Source organism: Vulpes vulpes, unplaced genomic scaffold (assembly GCF_048418805.1).
Source record: "Vulpes vulpes isolate BD-2025 unplaced genomic scaffold, VulVul3 u000000711, whole genome shotgun sequence".
Taxonomy (NCBI): Eukaryota; Metazoa; Chordata; class Mammalia; order Carnivora; family Canidae; genus Vulpes; species Vulpes vulpes.
In genome coordinates, this window is record NW_027325816.1 from 128,047 (window position 1) to 134,769 (window position 6,723).

The 6,723-nt window shown below is 64.2% G+C and overlaps 1 long non-coding RNA gene across 1 annotated transcript; it reads left to right on the top strand.

Annotated features, from left to right (window-relative positions):
* The first annotated feature begins 223 nt into the window (after positions 1-223).
* LOC140597521 (uncharacterized) lies at positions 224-3,867 on the top strand. Its single transcript, XR_011999370.1, has 2 exons — positions 224-660; positions 1,987-3,867. It is a non-coding gene; the product is annotated as an uncharacterized lncRNA (long non-coding RNA).
* The last annotated feature ends 2,856 nt before the right edge of the window (positions 3,868-6,723 follow it).

A 6,723-nucleotide genomic window follows, 5' to 3' on the forward strand; every position in this document is an offset into this window, starting at 1 on the left:
TGGGAGCCCCAGGGCGGTCGCCCCGTCCTCCGTCCTCCAAAACTCATCCAGCAGGCAGCCTGGAGGAGGCACGATAGCGAGGGAGCTGGAGCTGAAGGGGGCCTGAGCGCTCTGCCTGGGCCTCGCCGGGTGGCCTCCTGCCTCCGTGAGGACGGAGGGGGATGCCTGCCGGAGCCTGGCTCGCGGAGGATGCTTGCCAAGTGTCCCCTGCCTTCCTTCCCAGGTCTTGCCTCGGTTCCTGGGCCTGCGACTGTGTGCTCACCCTCGATATCGCTGATCTCGCCGCTTCGCTCGGTGCAGGAGGCAGATGGAAGGAGCCAGCGGGCCGGTGTGGACTCCTTTGCGCGTCCTCCTATGTGCCACTTTCGATTTCGTTTCAGGAAAGTCGGGAATCTGTTCTTTCCTCTCTGCCTGTTTCTCTTCTCCATCTTTGTCCATCTTCTTCTTCTTCTTTTTTTTTTTAACTTACGGGGGAGCCCCCCTCCCCGGTACTGAGGGAGTTGGGTCGTCAGAGCCAGAGCTGGGCGAAGCGGCGCCGGCCCGCCGGCCGAGCCCAGGCCCCGGCGCCCTCCGAGCCCGCGGGCGGAGAGCGGAGCCCTGTTGTTCCTGCCGGCTCCTCGCCTCGGTGCGAGAGGCAGTGTGGACACAGGCATATTTTTGGTAAGTAGGGCTGAGTTTAATACACTCCCAGTGCTAGAGAATCACAACGCTAGACTGCCTAAAAATACCCTGGTTGAGACGTGATCTCAATAAATACAGGCATTGACTTAGCCTGGGACGCAGGCAGCCTCCGCTGGTTACTGGCCTCTCGACTGATTCCCGCGTGTGCGCTCAGGACGCCGAGCAGGGAGTCTGAGCGTGGACCACGGAGGCACCAGGTCCGGGCTCCGGGCGTAGCCTTCACTCCTGGCAGTGTGACCTGGGGCACATCGCCCGGCCTCTGTGTGCCTCGGTCTTCCTCTCTGGGACACGGGGATGCTTTATTTATTTATTTAATTTTTTAATTTTTTAATTTTTTAATTTTTTATTTATTTATTTTTTTACGGGGATGCTTTAGCAGCCATTCCGTAGCCTGCAGCGAGCCACGACCCCCTCAGTGTCTAAAACAAAGCCTGCACGCAGTAGGGCCCCGACGGTGGTCGCGGAGAACCGCCCAGGGAAGGGTCAGCTCTGCCAGTGGACACGATCGCCCCCCCGGGCTCCGAGGAGACCGAGGCCCCACAGGCCTCAGGCTGAACGGGGAGGCGCACTTGTCACTCTGGGCCGCACCCGGGTGTCAGGCAAGCCATGAGCGATGTCTCTCGGCACCCGCGTAGGCGGCCACGGCGACTCCTTCGTGGGGATGGAGGACCGGCCTCGGGAGTTAGGGGGTCACCTAGTTAATGCTTGAGAAGCTCCAGCGCATGCTCTTTGGGGGCCGCCTGGCTTTAGTGGGACGCGCAGAAGACCTGCCTGTGGGAAGGGATGCACGGCCCCGGGGGCGACCTGCAGCTGCGGAGCTGGGAGCTGTGTTGGCTGGCTGCAATCGGAGACCACCCTTCATAGAGGATTTTGTGCCCGGGTCTCGGCCTGGGGTCCCCCGGGAGCCAGAGATTCAAGGGTGAGGCGCACGTGGCAGCGGGGACAGGGCTCGCGTGGTGTGGGGAGAGGCACGGCAGGGTGTTAGCTCAGCCTCCCCTGGAAACTGCAGGAGCTGGGGGCACGCTGGGGGACCGTCCCCCCTGAGAGCAGGGCTTCTGGGAGTCGGCTGGCCTGCACAGGCATTGGGGGACCCACAGGGAGGCCCCCCCGACCCCGAGCCTGGGGCCTGAGGACTCCGTGTCTCCCCCAGGGGCGCCAAGTGTGCAGAATGTGCCTATGGAGGGGGCGGTGGATGGAGGGGACCATGGGGGCCCAGCCTGGGCAGGACACAGAGCATACACATGGGCGTGCTTGTGCTTCCTGGAATCCGGTTTAATTAACGCCTCGGTGTTTCCTCTTTGCCAGAAGCATGATCTCGAAGCCCCTCATGGGACGAACTGTCTCTGCCATCGTCGAGAAATATCTCAGATCTGGGCCCGTAGCAAGTTTCATGCTCTGCTTCTAAATCACGGTCCCCCAGAAGGACTCCATCGGTCCGAGGACACCAGCCGGGGGGCCTGGGGCACGTCTCCAGCTCTGGGACTTGCTGTTACTGACCCACGAAGGCGGTGGTGGGTGGGGGGCTTTAGGCTCCACGCACACCTGGAGCGCCACCATCACAGCATCGCCTGGACGGGGCTCCCTCTGGGCTCTCCCGCGTGCCGGCCCATCGTCCTGACCACGCAGCATCGTCCTTGACCACCGGCCTCTTCTCCCTCTGGGCCTCCCAGGTGCATCTCTGTGACCTCAGAACCCAGGACAGACCCTGGTATACAGCAGACGCTCTCTAAGTGCTGCAAGTGTGTTCACCCACTCTGAAGCCCGCAGCGCTCACGTGTGTCTGTGGTCTCCCCTCTGCCCTGGACTCCCTAAAGGCAGAAGGACACGTCCTGCCTCAGGGCTCTCAGTGCCCCCGCGGAAGGGCTCGTGCCTGGGGTTGCGCCTGGGGACCCTCAGTGGCCTCCCCGTGATTTCCAGCTGCCCCAGGACCCTCCATCTGTGGCTCTGCGCAGGGCTGGGGCTCGCAGCTTCCCCCCTGTGCCCCCAGCCTCTCGGCTCCCAGATGCGACCTCAACCTTTCAGGTTTCCAAGGACTACGAAGTGTGTTCATAAGTCCGCGGAACGCGGGCTGAGCCCCAGACCTCAGAGACAGACCCCCAGAGCAGGGGGAGCAGGGGGACAGACGTCCGGAGCAGAGGACCCCCAGGGGATAGACACCTGGAGCACAGGGTGACCTGGGGGACAGATGCCCGGAGCAAGGGGGGCCGGGGTGACAGATGCCCAGAGCAGGAGGTCCCCGGGGGACAGACGCCCAGAACAGGGGGTGACCTGGGGCACAGACGCCTGGAGTAGGGGGGGCTGGGTGACAGATGCCCAGAGCAAGGGGGGCCTGGGGAACAGACGCCCAGAGCACGGGGGTGCCTGGGGACACATGCCCAGAGCAGGGGCCCCAAGGGTCAGATGCTTGGAGCAGGGGGGCTGGGGGACAGAGGCCTAGAGCAGGGGGATCGGGGGTACAGATGCCCAGAGCAGGGGGTGACCTGGGGGATAGACGCCTAGAGCAGGTGGTCCCAGGGGGACAGACTCCTGGAGCAGGGAGTGACCTGGGAGACAGACGCCTGGAGCTGGGGGTGCCAGGGGACAGACGCCCAGAGCAGGGGGCCAGGGGGCACCAGCCCAAGATTCCCTCCTGTCCCAATCTCTCCTGTTGGGCCACCTGGCAAAGGTCCTCACCCCGTGGCCTCCAGCCCTCTGGCAAGGTGCTTCCCACGCAATCCCCGCTCTCGCCGAAACACCCCAGCTCCTCCCAACAGAAAACCCGGAGCGTCAAAGGAAACTAGAAGCACCGTTGGGTGTCTAAGCAGTTGGTGGGAGGGAAGATTCTCTGGGAGGACCTGCCCTATGCTCCGTAGGGTGGCAGGGGGACCTGACCCGCTGGGTCGGGCACAGGCGGGCGTGGAGGGGAAGCTCCCGTCGCAGAGGAACCCACGGGAGGCGGCCCACAGCCCTGGCACGCGGGTCAGCGGTCAGCCCTGGGGGGACCCACATCCCATGGTTCGTTCTCGACCCTGGATCCTGTGCCCGTGCAGGAGACGCTGGGACAATGCCTGGCTCCCCGTTCTCCTTGACACCAAACTCTGCTGTCTCGGCGACGTTGGCTTTGGGCGCGATGCTGTGGCGGGCTTGCTATTTTTACAAGGTTCACCCTCTTCTCTGCTACTTTTAAAAATAAAATTGTCAACAGCTTTTCCTTCCCCTGTGACATTTCCGCCACAACCGGGGATCTTAATGAACTGCGACAGGGAGGAGGAGACTGGGCGGGTGGGCGGCGTCGCGTGAGCACCTTCAGAGGACGGACGGGTCCGGGATCCGGCGCCTCCGGGAGCCGCTGTCCCCATGGAGCAGCCTGGGACTCGCAGATGTTTAAAACGCATCCAGCTTGGTGTCAACCCTGATGGTTTGAGGAAAAACCTATTCCTGGGGAGAAAAACACCTATATTTACTCAGCCACGCAGATCTCTGGGGAAGGCCTGGCTCTCCCCCGCACCGCAGGGCCCCTGGCAGCACCGTCCTCGCAGTCATGCCACCCGTGTCCAGCAAGTCTGTCGCAGCCACCCTCCTGCAGTTTCCCCATGGCGTTCAGACAAGTCTGACGATCTCCTTTCATGGTGGAGGTGATTCCTTGGCCCAGGAATCGTTCCGGGTCTCATTTCCGTCATTTGCAATAAAAGCGATGCCCCTCGTCCTGCTGACGTCCCTCACTCACTCCTTCCCTCCTTCCTCGTTGCCGCCGAGCTCCCCGAAAGCAGACCCTGAGGTGGCCTTGAGCATGCAAATGGCCCGGGGTGCCCAGGGCTGTAGGAAGGACAGGAGTTGGTGGCGGGAAGCAGGAGGTGAGCCAGGCGCCAGCTGGTGGCCACCTCGTGAGCAAAGGGTGAGTGGCGAGGTCTGGGTGTGTGCGGCGCTGGCGATGTGTCCCTCCTTGAAGGGGTCCGGGCACGTGCCAGCACTGCCGAGCCTCTGCTCTCCTTCACTCGCTCGGGTGTGGAAGCCCATGGGGCGCCGGGGCTTGGTGGGGGGGGGGGGGTGCAGTGCTGCAGGGACCCAGCCACCGTCCCATCTGTGGGGGCCCCATCTAGCGCTGGTCGGCGTAGGAAGGCGGGAAGGGACTCGCAGGAGGAGCGGACTGTCTGCCGCACTGGCGACGGGGAGGAATGGTTTATTTAGGTCACTTGCTGCCCAGCGGGGGTGCATTTGCCTCCGAGGATGATGCTGCGTCCCCAGGGGCAGGTGGATAGAGGCTCAGTGGCAGGCACAGGCTGCTTCTGAGGGACATTAGCTCATGGAGGACCACGAGGAGGGGCTGGTGACCCCATGGTGATGCCGCCATGGAGGGCGGCCCGGGGGCCACGGTGAGTACCTGGCACCCACCGGGGGCTGCTTCTGCTGGCGCACATCACAGACCCAGGTGTGGAGCCAGCAGGGTCCTGGGCGGCAGGGCGGGGCACCAAGGCTGTCACTCCGTGGGAGGCTCGCTCTCGTCCATGCCATTGGGTCTCCTGACCAGCAGCTCTTCAAAGCTCAGGACCTCAGAGCTCGGGGACATGGGTCCAAGTGCAGAGGAAGCTGGGCCCTGCTTCGGTTGCTCTGTCGGCGCCTCTGTGCACCTGGGCCGCGGTCCTGGAAGCTCCCTCTCTCTGTCACACGCTGTCACCATGCAGGGGCACGGCTGTGTTCCCCACGCTGCGGTCTCTCCGGCTGTGCCTGCCTCTCCACCTGCCGTCTCCAAAGCCTTGTCGCTTCCGATCTGCATGTGTTTCTGCCGAAATGTGCCCTTCCGGGGGAGGATGGGGGGCAGCTGAGGGAGCGGAGTGGGGGGCCCCTGGAGGAGGCAGGGATGGAGCCGGGGATGGAGAGCTGCTGCCCCGACGTGGGGAACAACACCCAATCACCACATCTGGAAAACTCGGGTCCTGAAGGCGTGGGCCAGGGCAAGGGGCAAAGGTCACATGCTGTGCATCTCAGAGTCTGGCCCAGGCCCATCCCCCCACCCCTGCCGCCCCTGCCTCCTCCCTTAGGATCCGCTCCTCACTAACCCCCACCTCCCACCACACAGGCCCCCGCCCGGCCACCCCTGCAGCTTCCCCTCTGGCTTGGCTTCCCCTCTGGCTTGGCTGCCCACCCCCCAGGCCTCCCTGTCTCCGTGGACGGGGTGGGGGCGTCGGGGTGAAAAGAGCCCTCGCCTTTCCTGGGCTTCCTGATGAGTTTCCCAGGCCGAGTGGGAGGCCAGGGAGAGCGCAGGCCCCAGCAGGGCAGCCCAGTCCGGTGCATCCCCATCCGGCTCCCCGGAGGCCTACACGCCCCTCCCCCTTGGTGTCTCAGCCTCAAAAATAAGTGAGACCGTCGTCGTTCACAGGTCTGCGACCTTCCTTCACAGGAGAGGAAACGCTCAGAACGGGGCCGTGTGACGGCGCTGCCCTGCGTCTCTGTGGCTCTGTCTGCTGCCCGGGCTGGAAGGAGGTTGGGATCCCGCCCGAGGGACTGCGGGGTGGGGGGATCTGCCCCGGTCCGGGGCTGCGGGGTAGCACCTGGGTCACTGCGTTCATCTCACCCTACTCGCAGCTCCTGGAAGGAAGGGGCCGTTCTTTCACATGGTGAGCACGTCCCCGCTTGGCACCTCGCAGACACCTTCAGCGTGAACAGGGCAGAGGGTTCCGGAGGGTAACAGGGGCTCGGGGCTCCCCCTGAGGTCCCCAGTGTCCCCCCACCCACCCACCAGCATCTTCCTTTCCTAGTTACTTCTCATCATAGACCAAGATGGAGGAAGGCGCGCCCCGGGTCAGCATGTCCCTGGAGCAGATTCCAGGGCCTGGGGCTGCCGCCTGCGTGCTCAGCGCCCCCAACAGCCCTCCTTGGGGATGCCGGCCAGCTGGGGGTCCTGCTCCTTGGGCAGGCAGCCCGCGTGCTCCGGTTCCAGTGAAAGAAAGCCTCACTTTGTGCCCTTCTCTTGAAACGCAGTTCCCAGAGCTGGAGGGCGGCGAGGGCGTCAAGGGTTGGGGAGTCCCGGGGTCCCGGGGGCGGCTCTGCGGGCAGCAGGAGGCC